The sequence below is a fragment of the Heloderma suspectum genome, chromosome 3 (genome assembly GCF_057233095.1).
Source record: "Heloderma suspectum isolate Gila_16-S chromosome 3, 16-S_ref, whole genome shotgun sequence".
In the NCBI taxonomy this organism is placed as follows: domain Eukaryota; kingdom Metazoa; phylum Chordata; class Lepidosauria; order Squamata; family Helodermatidae; genus Heloderma; species Heloderma suspectum.
This window is the reverse complement of record NC_139460.1, coordinates 84,764,613-84,782,318: the sequence shown is the minus strand read 5'-3', so window position 1 is coordinate 84,782,318 and position 17,706 is coordinate 84,764,613. Positions and strand designations below refer to the sequence as shown.

Below are 17,706 nucleotides of genomic sequence, written 5' to 3'. Positions count from 1 at the left end.
GTTCCGGACTCCCACTTATTTAATAACAAAGGGCCCATCCTTATTTAATGCTTAGACAGAACGCTTAGACAGAAAGAAGTCTAAAACTAACTCCCAGGGCTCCCCCCCCCCCCGCCGTCTAAACACGCATAGGATTGGCCACTAGCTACTGCTTAGTTTTCAAGTTGTATCCGAAATCCTTTCTTCTTGAACAAGAGCTCGGTGCAACTCCCTGGTTTGTTACACTACCAGTTGAACTCCACCCGCCGCCTTCTCGACCAGTCCACGTGCTACATATGTTGCGTATCTGCAGCTCCCACCTCCGCTCAAGAAGGTGGGACAAACGCCCTTCTTTCTCCCCCTCCCCCAGTAAACGACCAATCGCACAGCAATTCGCCTCGGCGCGCGTTAATTTAATCCCAGGTCTTCACCCTGATTGGCCGGTCCGGCGTCGGATTGGCAGCGCAACTGGGCCGCCTCACGGGCCCGGGAGCGCCGCTTTTGTTACAGGCAGCGCCGCTTCTCCCCCCGGGGACGCCGAGGCAGAGGACTCCGGCCCCTCCTCAGCGAGCCCCCTGCCGTCGGCGAGCGGCCGTGCCGGAGCCTCCCCGCGGCTCCCCGCGTGCGCGGCCGCTATTGTCACGCCGCAGCCGCGCTCCAAACGCCCCGCTGTTCGCCGCCGGCCCGGCCCATTGGCCCGCGTCGCTGAGAGTGGCGGGGCGCGCGGCCAATGGGGCTGCGTTCCCAAGGTGCCGGCGGGCCCCGCCCCGCGCCGCGCTTGCAGTAGCAATATGGCAGCAGCCGCTCTTGGCAGGACGGGGTCGTCGTGAGCGCGGCGGCGCTGCAGCTGGGAAGGGGCCGCCCTGTGCCTGCCCTTCCCGGGCGCGCGCCCCTGGCCTCCCCTCCAGCGCCGCGGCGGGCTGCGGCGCCCTGCTGAAAGCAGAGCCAGGTAGGTCCGTCCGTTTTGGGGTGGCGGAACGAACGAATGAATGAATGAATGAGCGAGCGGATGCTCCGGAGCGGAGCGGGGTGCAGAGGGCGAGAGCGCCCCGCTTGTTCCTCCTCCCCCCCGACATCCAGGCCCCCCTCTCCTCTCTCCCCCGCGCCCTGGCGCGGGTAGGAGCGAGGCTGGCCCCGCGCCGCGTGTGGCGCGCGTTTCTCGCGCACAGCGCCCGGCTGGCGGTCGGAACAGGAGGTGCGCGCGTGTGTGGGGTGATGGTGGGGGGTCAGGAAGGGTGAAAAAGGGAGAGCAGGCCGAGCGACCCGGTGCGTGTGCATGCGGCAGAGAGATCGGGAGAGATGCCGCCGGGGAAGCTCGTTCTCCTCCGAGCTGGATCCAGCCCGAGGAGCGACGCGCTGTTGTTTAGCCCCGCGGGAGGGGGCGTCTCGCTCTCTGCTTTAGTGTAATCCTCTGTGCTGATGTTACATCCTCGCCGGCCAGGGATTAGGAAGCAGGATCAAGTTTTGGGATAGCCTCAGGCTGCGGTCTGGAGGCACGATGTGGCCGGTGTGTACGGCTGCCTTCGAGATTTTTTTTTTTTTTTTTGCACAATAGGAAGGAGAGAGAAAATCGTTCCCTGAGATGTGCAATAATGGCACAGATGGGAATCCTTTTGTAAGCCCCCCCCAGTCCCTTCCCCAACGTCTCAAAAGCGTCGCAAACGCTCTGAGATCAAAACCGATAAACGTGGAATGCGTGTTTTCATCCTGTGTGATGGATTCCGTGATGTGCTTGCGTGCTGTGCTCTCCGCGTTTTGCGTTAGGATGCGCCCGGAGGATTTCATCCTCGGTTTGGCCACACCTCGCAAGCCTGCCTCGTAGTGCTGCCTGCGATGTCCTGTCCCGTTTAAGAAGGGGGGGGGGGGCTTTTGTTTATAGACTGCATCCTTCGCCACAATTGGTGGGTAGTGTTTAGATCCAGAACCTCTCCAGGGGATGTAGGTGGCAAGTTGGTAAGATTCATGTTTACAGTGGTAATTCCCAGAGGTTGCTTCCCGGACGATGATAAAAAATGTAAATATGCATGTGATGAGGTCTGATGGCTTGATTAGACAACACAGGGACTCCTGGGGATGTTCTGTATAATTCATTTTGCTACATGAATCGCATCTCATTTTTGGTCACAAGTACAGCTGGTCGTTGAGCCACCACTGGTTTAGGAAGTTCTCACTTCTTGGGCTGCAATCCCTACCTTAGAGTAAACCCCATTTAATTCACTGGCCACTACTTCAGTGTAAACATACCTAGGATCATGTGGCATGTCCTATAAAACTTGCAAGGTGTTCGTTGTGACAACTGAATCTTCTTAACATGGAAAATTAGTTTTACTGAGATTTTTAAAAATGCTGTGGAGATAACCTTTCTCAGTTCCTTTACACCGTATCAATGAATGCATTCTAAAAGACAGCTGTAGATGAATACCATGGAAAGTAATGGGATTTAAAAATTAACATAATTTGTCTCTTACTTGCTTGGAACAACACTTCTCACTGCAAAATGTTCAAAACTACTAAGGCATGCTTTTACAAATTCCAAATGACTTGATAGATGTTAAACTGTAGCATGATTTTCAGTGACCTGTACAGAGGTATTAGTAGGTCTGCAGTTTCAGAATGTAACACAGCTCTATTACAGGTTACGGAACTACATTTTGTAACCGCTGCATGCCACGTTCTGCACTGGACATTCTGCCCCAAGAATGCAGTTTGCTCTGTTTTAAGGAACATATTAGTTGCAGATGGTGTAGTGCATATGCATGCTGGTTTTAAAAAAAATGGCTATATATATATATATTTTTTAAAAAAAACAAGCTTCAGGGAGGTGGCTGAAATGTGTTTGCAGCAATGTTATTGTAAGTTAAAGTGTACAGGCCCATTCAGCGTATTGAGTTTCAAAGAGACATGCAGATACGCACACAATATGGTCCAGTCCTGCAAATTCTTACAGTATATCATCAGCAGACCCCTTCTATATCTATATAGAATATAGAGCCAGCGTGGTGTAGTGGCAAGAGTGTTGGACTGGGAGCCGGGAGATCCGGGTTCTAGTCCCCACTTGGCCATGGAAGCTCACTGGGTGACTTTGTGCCAGTCACACACTCTCAGCCCAACCCACCTCACAGGGTTGTTGTTGTGAGGATTGGGTGCCTTGCAAGAGGAAAAAAGGCAAGATATAAATGCAATAATAATAATAAATAATAATATCCCTATAAATCTGGCCTTACAGAGTATTGTTGGAGACTAACCTTTTAGACCTCAATCCACTGTTCAGATATAGGAATGGAATTCTAGTGTTTCTTTATCTGGTGGCTTTGCCTACGATATAGCATGTAAATAGATGTATGCAACGCACCAAGCAGATTTCTTCTCTGCTCCCCTTCGCCTTGTATTGTGGTGAAGGATAGCACAGATGAGTGTGTTCTTGTTCACCTGAATGCTAGAGGGTAGTATACTCAGAATGGGAAGCGGGTAAATGCTACTCTATAACAAGACTGAGGTACTTTTGGTGGGAGACAAGAGGAGGTTGGGGGATGTTGACCTGGTGTTGAATGGGGTATGGCTACCCTTGAAAGCCTGGGGGTCATTTTAGACTCCCAGCTGTCCATGGAGGCTCAGGTGTCAGCTGTGAGCCGGACAGCACTATACCAACTCCATCTGGTACAGTGGCTGCGCCCCTACCTTCCCGACCATCTGCTCCCATTGGTAGTACATGCCCTGGTCTCCTCTCATCTAGACTACTGTAATGTGCTCTACGTGGGGTTACCCTTGAAGATGGTTCAGAAGCTCAGCTGGTACAGAATGTAGCGGCTTGCCTGATTAAAGGCAACTGCTGGCGTGATCACATCACTCCAGTGCTGAAGGAGTTGCACTGGTTACCTGTTGTTTTCCATGGCAAATTCAGGGTGGTGGTTTTGACCTTTAAAACCCTATATGGTTCTGGCCCAGCCTATCTTAAGGAGCTCCTCCAGCGACACCAGACAGGCCGCTCAACAAGATCAGCCTTGGATGGCCTTCTCTCTGTCCCATCAGCCAGGACAGCTAGGCTGGTGAGGACGAGGGAGAGGGCCTTCTTTGTGGTGGCCCCCACTCTGTGGAACTCCCTCCCTAGGGAACTCCACCATGCCCCCTCGTTAATGAGCTTCCGCTACACGTTAACAATGTGGTTGTTCAGGCAGGCATTTGGGGTGGGCAAGGAAATTTTAGAAAATGATGTTTTAATGTGTAATTTTATTGTTTTTAAACTGTTCGTATTATTGTACATCGCCCAGAGTGGCCGGGTGACCAGCCAGATGGGCGATTAAGAAACGTAATAATATAAATAAATAAATCACTACAGTGAAAAAATTCAGCCTACCTCTAACATTGCATCAAATACTTTTGAATGACAATAGTTCCCATCTTCAACTGTGAGCCAGTTGAGTATTGAGACATCATGGCCATAATGTTAAGCCATGGTTTATTTAACCTGTGGGTTGTTGCCCTACCAGGCTTTGACCGTGTTCTCATGTAATGACAAAAGCCATGGTTTAATTGACTATGGTTTAAACCATGGTTAGTTGAATCATGGTTTGTTGGTACATGCGAACCTGGAACTATGGATTAACCTGGATCTGTGGGTTGCTTAATAATCTTCAAATAACCCATGGCCTGTTGTTGGGTGAACTGGCCCTCCATGACAACCCAGAATTTAACAACCCAAAGTATGGGTTAATATTAACTAGGCCTATGGGTGAATTGACCTTAATTTTTAAAATGGAAGTTCAGCTTCTAACAGCACCCCCCTCAAAAAAACGACACCCCGTGATAGAGAGGGACTATCTGTGATCACTTAAGTAGTAAGGGAATTGAAAACTTACTGGCACAAGCCCATTCTTTCCTTCTTCTGAAAACAATGTGAGGTGCTTTTGATATATGTAGGATTAGGCTTCAAGCCTGAAACACTCAAATTGCTTTTGGCCTAGCGCTCTAGGAAGAGACTTTCTAAAGTCTGGGGCCAGGGAGTGGAACCCCTCTGTGTCTAACAGCAAAGTGGGGACATAGAATTCTGGATCGCAGCTTATTCTAGCTTTTAAAAAAGCATGGACTTACTCTTTTTACCACTGATTTGGAGTTCTTGCTATTAATACATTAAAGGCATGTATGGAGATCACAGAAGAGTAAAACCACTTCTGTTAACTTATCTGGGGATAAACTCACAGAAGTTGCAAGATGCTAGAGTTTCTATGTATGACCGTGTAGTGAAAAACGATGACACATGGCCATTATGACATCTGACCTAGCTGACAAACAGGTACTTAGTTTTTATGTACATAAGTTATCCAAGAAAGACAAGCACTTAGGTGCTTTGCCAGAGGGTTCAGGTACTGCTTTAAAGTTCGCTTGTGCGTACTATTTCCTAGTCTCTGATTAGGTCGCTTCTTCCTCTGTTTTTTAAAAAACGGCAGAAGCCTGTTTGGCATGAACATAAGTGATTCATGAAGGGTAAATGACGCTTGCTATCATATTCACCTTAAGAATCCCAGCTTGGGCAAAACCGGCCCCTGTAGATCTCCCAACTTGGGGAAGATCGCTGCACAAATCCGTCTGGGTAGCATGCTTCTCCTAGATGGTAATCATGTAAAACTCACTCTGATGCTGAGGCATAGTAGCCAGATCAATCAAGATGTTTGGATGTGCTTGCATTTTTGTTGATCATTTTGAGCACGTTCTCCTGCTGCTTCACTCCATCTCATCTGTTTTGTTTATTTAAAGTATTTTTTATCCTGCTCCTCCACCAAAGAGGCTTCTGGAGTGGCTTACATGAAGTCAGTAAAACAAGACACTCTCTGCCTACAGGCAAGTAATCTAAAAAGACAAGTCACATAAGGAAAGAGGGATTGGAGGGAAGAGGAAAAAATGTGCAGTCTTTCAGCAGGGCTGGTAGAATAGCCCCGCTTCCCCTCTCATCTCCTCTTGGCCTTGTTATACAAGAGAAGAATCTATCTCTTTCTCATGGCTGTATTCCTCTGAGCAAAGGTAAACAACATTTGGTTCTTTTCTAGGGGTTATTGAGGAAGGAGTGCCTCCCTCAATGCTTCCCCCTCAAGATGGATTTTCCTCTTTTATGGTTCAACTTAGTTGGGATTGGGATGGAGCAATGTGGTGGATGAGCTGCCTCATCCCAAGCTCTGCCACCTTGTGCCAGCCAGGGTGGGTGATTTTGCGATTTTAAACCTGTCATGTTTTTAAATTTTACCCTCCTCCCTGCTGTGATTTTGAGAAAGCGTCACAGGCGCCATCACAAAATGGCCACCATGGTAGGGAAGAAGTGTATTAGGTTCCATATGCCAGCTCTAGGCTGGCATAGCTGAGGGGCCCAAATTGGAGTGACTTGAGATCCAGCAGATTCAAAGCTGACTCCTGTGGCCGCTCATAATTTGGGGGGGAACTTTACTCTTGCTATCTCCACTGGGAACACCACTGGGAGTAGCTTTCTGCCCACAGAGCACTCTGCAGGCACATCCATGGCAGCAGAGCCCCCATTCTGGCAGAGCTCCTTTGAGCTAGTGGAGACTGGCAGAGGGGTACCTCCGCCTCATCTTAACCCCTTCCAAGAAACGGAGTCTGGGGGGTAGGATTGCTTTGTTAGAAAAGAAGCCATATTTCTTTCTATAGACCTATTTACACCAGGGGTTATTTTGATTTCAGTCTCTTTAATGCATATCAGCAACTTTTCTCATTTGGACAGAGAAAACAGTGCAGCTCTGTTTATGTTCCGGAGATGTATGGGGATGTTGTCTTCTCATTTCAGCTCTCTCTTTTAGCAGAACAGGAGTTAAAAGTGCATTAAGGGTTAAAGAGTTTGTACAGTGGGGCCCTAACCTTGGTAGTGGGGGAGAGAATACAAGGAATTTCTTTTGCACACAAATACTTCATGTGCGGGCTTGAAACAGTTTTCTCTCTAATCTGGCTAAGGCTGTAGAAACTCAAAAGACAGCAGAAGAGGAGGAAGATTAGGATGAGAGCTTTAGGATTAGGGCTGTGTAGTTTCTGCCAGTGATCTTGCAATGCGACCCTATGCATGCTTACTCAGAAGAAACCTGGGAGTAAATCTCACTGTGCTTAGAGGCTAAGTGTGCATCAGACTGTAGCCTTAGTTTTATTACAATATATGATGCTTGTTACAGACTCTGAACACTGTTAAAAGAGCAGTTTAAATGCTTTCCCTCAGTTTTTCCTCATTCATCACCAAAAGAATGCTTGTACCTTAAACAGAAATAATCTACTTGTAAAATAGTACTGTAGCCTTGCTCACCCTGGCCCCCACCAGATGTTTTGGTTTACAACTCCCATCAACCCCAGCCAGCATGGTCTGGGGGTAAGGTTGGGCAAGGCTCTAGTGCAAGTTGATGGTGTCAGGTCCTGGTGCAGTAAGATATTGGCTGGCAGTGCATTTTGTTTGATAATAAATTTGCCTCTTTGAAATGTTGAATGTGGTTTTCTAATCATGGGTAAATGGGTTCCTGCAAACCATTTGCATAGCAAACCATTTGTTTAGCTTGATCCTGTCTGCGTTTACTTGGGAGAAAGCCCCACTCATTTCAGTGGGGCTTAATTACAAAGAAATGTGCACCAGATTATTGTTTTAGGGATATGATTGAACTTTCAGGAAAAAAATATTTTGCCCTAAATAGAATCAAAATGATGGAGATCAACAGTATCTAAATACTTTGTCGGTTCCAAGTTGAGATTATCCATCCACCAGTCTCATGCAGATCTATCAATGTAATTTCGAATCCATGGGGGTAACTGTGGTATAACCATGCCTGGGAAAATAATCTCTCTGATTTATTCCATTTCATGAACAATTTTTCTTCCTAAGAGTACTGATTGGGAAGTAGTACTGATTAAATACATTCAGAAGTAAGGATATGACCTGCTCCATAAGGAATGCGTTTTCTCCACTTTAATTTGAGGCTGGACATATCCTGAACCCCTCCATTATGTTGGTGCCTAGAAATCAGACATGCACCACCACCCCACCCACCAGCCTTGCTACTCCAGGTTCAAGTCGTGTGATCACTGAGAGTGTAGTGGGCTACGTTTGGGCCTAGAGTGCAGATTGCTTATGGTGAACATGAGGGCTTCTTTATGTAGCCAGATGGTGGTTTAGAATGTCGTTGCTTACCTTGCAAGAGTAGATATGTGTTGGTGTATCCAGTAGTGATCTGTGGCTGTGACACTCACATGGCCTGTTCTGAATCAGTAATCTGGAATTTGAGGTGTGCTGCCATTTGTTTGAATGGGCCCGCTGTGAGAAATGAAAAGTAGGCAAAATGAGTGTCACAAGGTGGTGATAGCTGGGAGGCTGTTCCAATATTATGAGTGTGTGGGGAGGTCCCAACAGCACAAGAGTGCCTGTATTTCTTGCTAACGTACAAGGTCTCAACATATTCTTGCTGACTTTGATGGCCAGGCAAAATTCATGGTTGCCCTTGACTCTGCTCCTCTCTCAACTTGTTGGAGGGACAGGAGTTTGTCTTTGACTTGGGTCTTGCTGCTTCAGAGCGCCTGTAAGGCTTGGTGCAACTGCGGGGCTGAGCCCCTACCCTTCTCCTGCACAAGAGACTCATCCCTGCACCTGCACTGTAGGTCAGAGGTCTCCCGAGAAGCTCAGCACAAGTGGATGATTGTGGGCTGGTCACTGCATAATTTAAGAAGGCCTTCTTGTCTCTCCTTGCTATTCTCTGGAACTCTGCATTCAGTTGGGTATATCTTCCCCTTTCTCCCTTGCTTTTTGCTTCCCTTCTCTCCTCAGCTACTTGTAAAGCCTCATCAGACAGCCACTTTGCTTTCTTGCATTTCTTTTTCTTTGGGATGGATTTAGTTGCTGCCTCCTGAACAATGTTACGGACCTCCGTCCATAGTTCCTCAGGCACTCTGTCTATCAGGTCTAATCCCTGAAATCTATTCCTCACCTCCACTGTATATTCATAAGGGATATGATTGAGGTCATACCTGAATGGTTTAGTGGTTTTCCCTACGTTCTTCAATTTAAGTTGAAATTTTGCAACAAGAATCTCATGATCTGAGCCACAGTCAGCTCCAGGTCTTCTTTTTTACTGACAGTATAGAGCTTCTCCATCTTTGGCTGCAAAGGACATAATCAATCTGATTTCGATACTGACCATCTGGTGATGTCCATGTGTAGAGTCGCCTCTTGTGCTGTTGGAAAAGAGTGATCAGCGTGTTCTCTTGGCAAAACTCGATTAGCCTTTGTCCTGCTTCATGTTGTACACCAAGGCCATACTTCCTTTTATCCTGGTGATTTCTTGACTTCCTACTTTAGCATTCCAATCCCCTATGATGAAGAGGACATCTTTTTTTAGTGTTAGTTCTAGAAGGTGTTGTAGGTCTTCATAGAACCGATCAACCTCAGCTTCTTCGGCCTCAGTGGTTGGGGCATAGACTTGAATTACTGTGATGTTGAGTGGTTTGCCTTGGATTCGTACGGAGATCATTCTATCGTTTTTAAGGTTGTACCCCAGTACTGCTTTTCCCACCCTTTTGTTGACTATGAGTGCTACTCCATTTCTTCTAAGGGATTCTTGCCCACAGTAGTAGATATGATGGTCACCTGAGTTAAATTCGCCCATGCTTGTCCATTTTAGTTTGCTGATTCCCAAGATGTTGATGTTCAGTCTTGCCATCTCATGTTTGACCACCTCCAGCTTACCTTGATTCATTGATCTTACATTCCAGGTTCCTAAACAATATTGTTCTTTACAGCATTGGATTTTCTTTTCACCACCAGAGAAACCTGTACGAGGGTCAAGAAGCAACAGTAAGAACCAGACATGGAACAACCGAGTGGTTCAAAATTGGGAAAGGAGTACGACAAGGCTGCATATTGTTGCCCTGCTTATTTAACTTATATGCAGAGTACATCATGAGAAACGCCGGGTTGGATGAATCACAGGTCGGAATTCAGATTGCCGGGAGAATTATCAACAACCTCAGATACGCAGATGATACCACCCTAATGGCAGAAAGCGAAGAGGATCTAAAGAGCCTCTTGTTGAGGGTGAAAGAGGAGAGGGCAAAAGCTGGTTTGAAACGCAACATTAAAAAAACGAAGATCATGGCATCTGGCCCCATCACTTCCTGGCATATGGAAGGGGAAGAAATGGAAGCAGTGACAGATTTTATTTTCTTGGGCTCCAAGATCACTGCAGACGGTGACTGTAGCCATGAAATTAAAAGACGCTTGCTCCTTGGGAGGAAAGCTATGGCCAACCTAGACAGCATAGTAAGAAGCAGAGACATCACCTTGCCAACAAAGGTCCGTCTAATCAAAGCTATGGTTTTCCCAGTAGTAACGTATGGCTGTGAGAGCTGGACTATAAGGAAGGCTGAGCGCCGAAGAATTGATGCTTTCGAACTGTGGTGCTGGAGAAGACTCTTACGAGTCCCCTGGACTGCAAGGAGGTCAAATCAGTCCATCCTAAAGGAAATCAACCCTGACTGCTCATTGGAAGGACAGATCTGAAGCTGAAGCTCAAATATATTGGCCACCTAATGCGAAGAGAAAACTCTCTGGAAAAGACCCTGATGCTGGGAAAGACTGAGGGCAAAAGGAGAAGGGGACAGCAGAGGATGAGATGGCTAGATAGCATGACTGATGCAATGAATATGGACTTGAGCACGCTCTGGGAGAGAGCGCAGGACAGGAAGGCCTGGCGTGCTATGGTCCATGGGGTCACGAAGAGTCAGACATGACTGAACGACTGAACAACACTGCATAATTGCTGCTTCTGAGTACTGCTGAAGCACAGTGAGAGATCAGAAATGAACCTCTGCTCCCCTCTGCCTGGACCGGGGCAGGCGGGGGTCCACAGAGGCACTATCCATAATAAAAGATGTGCTTGCCATTGACAGACTGTTTGTCGACTCTTGGTTGTGGACTCATGGTTTTCAGAATGAGAGATAGTGGTTACAAACAGTTTTAAAAGGCTTGTGTGCTAGATATGCATACCAAAACCATAAATTTCTTGGCTTAAGAAGAGAGAAAGAGAGGGAAAACTGTGGAGAGTAACTGTTCGACTTGCGTTGATAACATTAGTAGAGTTCTTACACGGTATGAAAAAGTAAATCATGACAAAGTAAATCATGACAAATACTCTACTTCTAAACTCATATATTGTGAACGTTTCTAAGTTCTGGCCTTTGCCTTCCTAAGAATCTTCCCCTGTCCCCTAACTCTTTGCTCTTCTCTACTGAAATTTAAAATGCCCCCCCATCTCTTTGGTTGGAGTCTAATTTTGCAAAGGCTCTTTAAAACTAAATTATATATTTAAAAATAATCTGGGTTACATGGCTTAGTGTTAAGAAGACTAGGTCAGCCTTCCCCAGCCTGGTGCCCTCCAGATGTAGTCCAACACATCTGGAAGGGAAGACTGATCTAGTCATACATTATTGCTAGTTATACAGCAATAAAAGCATGGCTTGGTGCCTTAGTTAAAAGATACTGCTGCAGATAAAGGCCTTCAGGGATGCTACTCATCTCTGTAGAATTGCATGACTCAAGAGGATACAGATGAGCATACATCACCCAGTAGAACTACTAAACTTTAGCTGCAGGATTCAGAGTTATGGTTTCCATAGCAACTGTTACTGAAGCCTCTTTGGATGTATGCAACATTTTCCCTTTTTAAATGGTTTAGCTTTTCATGCTTTATCACGTCAACTCCTCCTCCCTGCCCACATCTTGCTTTCATTCCTCCTACTCTCCTCTCAGCTCTTCTCTCCTCTCTCATTTCCCAGTTTTCTTAGTCTCCTCATCCTACTAAGAGCTTTATGCCGCCTTTTGTATTCCCTCCTACTCTTGGAACAGCTGAAAGGTGCAGGGACTGGAAAATCACTACTTATATATCAAGTGTCTGTTCTCCTCTGAGGTCTTTATTATAATGATTGTGTGTGTTTTCAATAATGCCCACAAACAATGTGTGGTGGCGCTCTGCAGTATCGATACGATCTTAGTCACTATTAAATAAAGGACTGTCCTCTTCCTGATGAAATATACCCAGTTTGCTACTGCTTTGGAAGATACATTTTTCACTTTAATAAAGTATCTTAATGCCCTGAGTTTGAGGTAGGCAACTGGTACCAACCAGATGTGTTGGGCTACAATTCTCATAATTGCTGACAATTGTCCATGCTGTCTAGGGCTTAGGAGAGTTGATATCTACAGTATCTGGAGAGCACCAGTTTGCCTACCCCTGCAATAAAAGATGTATTCGACTTGTTTGTTGGAGGCCACATTAATTTTTAATCTTCACATATTCAAGTTGATATTGACAATCATAATCGCTAGAAATCTAGCTTTTGTTGTTACTAAAAAAGTTGAGATTCTGGCAAGAACCTGCTCCCACAAATGCATCTTCAGGGAACTGCAAAGGCTCATATAATAACAATCTTGCACACATTTACCTGGGAGTGAGTTCCATTGAACGTAATGGAGCTTACTTTTGAGTAGACATTTATAGGAATGCACTGTAAAATGTGTTTTGTGGCCAGTAATAGTTCTGAGATGTCAACAGCAACTTAAAACCAACTTAAGTGTTCAGAATGACATGCCAGGGAAATTTTTCTTAATGCTGTTTGAAGGAATAAAGTGCCATGAGAGGACTCTACCACATGCTTCCTGACTATTTGAACTTGGAGCCCAATCCTAAACATAATTACTTAGAAGTAAGTCTTGGTGAGTTCTGTGGGACTTATTTCCTAGTCCGGTTTAGCATCAAGGACCTGGAGACCAAACTCTTAACACGTTTATAATGGATTCCTATGGATGTTGTCTATGCAGAAATAAGTTCTATTCTTCAACAGAATGAAATTTAATAGGGATAAATGCCAGGGTCTGCACCTAGGAAAAAGAAACCAAATGTACAGTTACAAGATGGGGGATACTTGGCTCAACAATCCTACAAGTGAGAAGGATCTTGAAGTTGTTGTAGATCACAAGCTGAATATGAGCCAACAATGTGATGTGGCTGCAAAAAAGGCAAATGCTCTTTTGGGCTGCATTAATAGAAGTATAGCTTCCAAATTCTGGGAAGTACTAGTTCCCCTCTACTCAGCACTGGTTAGGCCTCATCTGGAGTCCTGTGTCCAGTTCTGGGCACCACACTTTAAGAAGGATGCAGACAAGCTGGAGAGGGTTCAGAGGAGGGCAACGAAGAGGATCAGGGGACTGGAAACAAAGCCCTATGAGGAGAGACAGAAAGAACTGGGCATGTTTAGCCTTGAGAAGAGAAGACTGAGGGGAGATATGATAGCGCTGTTCAAGTACTTGAAAGGTTGTCACAGAGAGGAAGGCCGGGATCTCTTCTCGATCATCCCAGAGTGCAGGACACGGAATAATGGGCTCAAGTTACAGGAAGCCAGATTCCGGCTGAACATCAGGAAAAACGTCCTGACTGTTAGAGCAATACGACAATGGAACCAATTACCTAGGGAGGTGGTGGGCTCTCCCACACTGGAGGCATTCAAGACAAGGTTGGACAGCCACTTGTCAGGGATGCTTGACTTGGATTCCTGCATTGAGCAGGGGGTTGGACTCGATGGTCTGATAGGCCCCTTCCAACCCTATTATTCTATGAGCTGAAGTGTGTATGATTTCAGTCTTGGCAGTAAATCGCATCCATTTAAATTGAACATCTAGATGCACGTGTTTAGGATCGCAGTCTTGTTGAGGATTATTTATACATTCCTGAGATGATAATTACTGTTTACGTGAATTCTAGGGTTTTCAGCCATATCCCTTTTCTGATTTCCAGGCTTGTGGCTCATCAGAATTAAGCAGCATTCCTATACGTCAGGGTTGGGTAAAGTGTGATTCTCCAGATGTATTTGGACTGCAGCTCCTATCAGCCTTAGCCATCAAAGCAAATGGTGAGAGATGATGGGAGCTGTAGTCTGACAACATCTGGAGCACCGCATGTTCCCTCATCCTGCCAAATACACTTTCCTGGGAGTAATTCCTATTGAACTCAGTGGGGCTTACTTCTCAGTACTAGGGATGGGCAGATTCCCTACCTGCTGCTCTGGTGGGGAATCCGCCCTTGGGGGAGGCAATCTGTCCCTCCCCTTGGAATCCTCACCAGCCGTCTCCACTTCACAGTGATTCTGCGGAGCTGCCATGAGGACGATCTGGCTCCGGATGGTTCTGGAGCCAGGCGGATGTGAGTACTGCCGTTCCGCCACGGACTCTGGAGGCCGGTTTCTTTAGAATCCGGCCTCATTGGGGTCCATGGCAGAGTTCTCCGCCATCCCTACTCAGTGCCCATGTAAAGGATTGCACTATTAAACCTTTCTGTTGTTTACAAGATCCCAGTGCTGGGGGCCAGATTTTATGGGAAAAAACCATCTTTAGAAATGAATTGTTTCTTAAGATGAATTAGTAACATAATTAATTAATACAATAAAAATTAAATTGGGCAGCTGGGATGAACACAATCAAGTCAAATCTAAAGCCGAGGGCATAATTGCCTTTGTTTGAGGTGACTATCCCTAGGAACTATGCACACTTATGTGCACAATTAGGCATGTTAAAATTAATAAGTTCTCAGTGCCTTCATTTTCCCCCATTAAAATCTAAATTATACAAGTCAAGGGTGTGCTATTGTGTTGTCATATCTTCAGAATGTTTACCGGTAGCCCAGTAAAAATGATGTTTATATATAGCTTTGAATTTGCTGCTTTAAGTGTTATATTCCACACTACATGCACTTTATTTATCCTCCCCACACCTTTCATAAAATATTTCAGTTCAATTACTTCAGGATAACTGCTTATATAAACTGGCCTTTAGCGTGTGAAAGCTGTTGCTTTGGATTGTGGTGCAAACCATAAACTTTAAACCTCTTTTTAACCCAACCATTTAAATTGTGCTATTGTTTTAATGGTTCCCCACCCCCATGCTTTTTTGTTTTGTTTTAGATTCATTGTGTACCACCTTGGTGGTGTTTTGGCAAAAAGGGCAGTATCGAAGTATTAATAATAAATAAATAAATAAAAAGCCACAATCTATGCATTGTGGACACCGTTCCTTGACAGCGCTGCAAAATTTGAATGGATGTTTATAGGCACCTATAGCCTTTGAAGTTATTTAGAACCATCATGAAAACTAGGGACTCCATATAACTTTGTTTTCAGTAGGGATGTGTATTATGAGAAGCCGACATAGATTCCAAAATGATTTCTTAATTTGTTCTCTGGAAAGCATCTGTCTCATTTCATTAGCGATACATTACTTCACTAGAAATTCAAGGTTAGCACAGTTAGCGGTGATTCCGTAAAGCCTGAAGGTTGCTTGTGGAATCTTAGGCAGATTTCTTTAAAAGCTCAGATACAAAAGCATTACATTACCAATCAAGTTTAGGGATTTTCTTTCTCTTCTCGTAATAATGTTTCAGCTCAATCTGTTTTCCGTTTTATGCACATGGTACCATATATTTTTTCTACTAATAAGCTTCCTTAAGTAAAGTAAGTGTGTGTGTGTGTGTGTGTGTGTGTGTCTATGTATGAACATCCTCAACAAACACAATAGATTCATTGGCTTTTCTTGACCAGATGTAGACCAGTGCCATATCTCAAGATCCCAATGTATGCATTCTAAGCATTTAAAAAGTGTTCAAATAATATTCTGTTAATTGAACTCAGCCATTCAAATGGAAATATGACAAAAGTAGAGCAATAGTGTTGCTTTTATGTAAACCACCCTGAAAGTATGTTTAAAGGATGGCATATACATTTTTCAAATAAACAAAAGAAATAAGATAAGTTATAGTGGTCTTCCATATCGCACCAACTCTTACAAGAATTTAAAGCAATTTGGTATCTTGGTTCTTGGCCCAGTAGCAGCACATGCAAAAACATGGTTCAGGAAGTGTCAGGAAGGACCATCATTGCTATGGTTACTTTTCCCATTTGAAATCAAATTTCAGTCAAAAGTATTTAAGGGCACAAGCTTATGCATGTTTAGACAGAAAAAGGTCCTACAACTCCCCAACGTTCCCCAGCCAGCATGGCTGGATTGTGCCTTTGGTGATTGCAAGAGGTGCTGACAATGACCTGGTTTGCACAATTATTTTGACCCATGGTAGCTTAAATAATTAAGTCATTTTGACCCTTTGGGCACCCGTTCCATAACCCAACCCCTGCTCATAGGTTAGCGTGTTGTACAAACCCAGCAAGGGTGGGTTGTTGGTGTGGTTAACAAGCTACCCAGAATCCATGGGCTGTTTTAGGGTTGTAGGTGGATTTTTAACCACGTCAACAACCTACCCTTGCCCGGTTCAGACAGAACAAAAACCTACAAGCAAGGGTTGGGTTATGGAGTGGGTGCCTGTGGGTGCCTGGGATATGTAGCAAACCACAGTGGCAAGCCACCGTAGGTCAAAATGATTGTACGAATAGGCCCTGTGTCTTCCTTTAGTTTAGGGGTGCAGAACACCCTTCAGCCTGAGGGCTGACTTCTTTTTGGAGAAGCTCTCAGCTGCATTCCAGTGGTGGGCGGGACCAAAGGCAAAACGGGTGGGGCCAAAATGTCAGCATATTGTACCTTAAAGCTCCTACTGCCAGTAACTAAGCCTCAAGGGAGACATTTCAACCTTTCAGAATGGGGGAAAACTGCACAAAAGCTGGGAAACCATCAAATGAGTGGTGGTTAGGGCAGAGGGGGTGGGCCCTTGGGAAGCTTAGATGGGCTGGATTTGGCCCCCAGGCCAAAGGTTCTACACCTCTGCCTTAGCAGGTTGAACAATATGAGTACTGGGGCCCATTTCTGTTAAAGGAAGGTCCTGGATAAAATTATTCCCTTCTTTTTGTCTAGGAGAACTCATTTCTCCTAAACAAAAAGAATTTCAGTAAGCTGCCTTATACTGAGTCAGACCAAGGGTCCATCTAGCCCAGTATTGCTGAAACTGACCGGCAGGTGCACTCCAGGGTTTCAAACAGGAATATTTCCAGCCCTACCTGGAGATTCCAGCAATTGAACCTGGGACCTTCTGCAAGCAAAGCATGTGCTCTACGCTGAGACTCAGCCCATCCCCTCGGCCAGGTCACTGTTGCGCAGCCAGCCTGTGCGTGCCAAGGGAAGGACTAGCACCGTTCCTGGGAACATCTAGCCGCTCATTCTTCTCCAGGACCCTGTGTGCAGCTCTACTGCTGCTCTTTCCAGGAGTCACCTGTATGCTGGTGCCTTGAAGAAGTGGCTGCTGAGTGCTCCTAGGGGAGGTATGGAAGTCTGCCTTGTATGATTTTGCTTGCCTGGCAGTGTGGTGGCCTGGTGCTCAGGTGGGGTATCTGTGGGGCAGCTCCATGTTGTGTTCTATACAACCACCCCTTGTGTGTCTGCTTAATATGACTAATATTTTAACAGTCATTAATGTTAATCGTATAATGGAAAAATGTCATACTAACAAAATGGAATGGCCACTAAGACCAGTGGTTCTGAAGCATGGGTAGTGTCCAAGTTAGCTCTACATAGAGTAGACCCATTGAAATGAACAGGGCTTAACTGAGTTTTCACTAACTCTAGTCTCACTGATTTCAGTGGGTCTACTCTACATAGGACTAACATTGGATACTACCCTGTGTCTTTTATAGGAATTTCATTGAACAAATGAGGTCCTATTGATGGTTCTTGTCAGCATATCATATTATTGGAAAGAGTTTATCTTTTGC

The 17,706-nt window shown here is 45.4% G+C and overlaps 1 protein-coding gene across 1 annotated transcript in view; it reads left to right on the top strand.

The window, feature by feature from the left end:
- Nucleotides 1-761: 761 nt before the first annotated feature.
- Nucleotides 762-17,706, top strand: part of TIAM1 (TIAM Rac1 associated GEF 1) — a 252,285-nt gene continuing 235,340 nt past the window's right edge. Inside the window, exon 1 of the mRNA XM_084843614.1 lies at nucleotides 762-928. The gene's annotated coding sequence lies outside the window, so the exon portion shown is untranslated. The remainder of the gene's footprint in view (nucleotides 929-17,706) is intronic.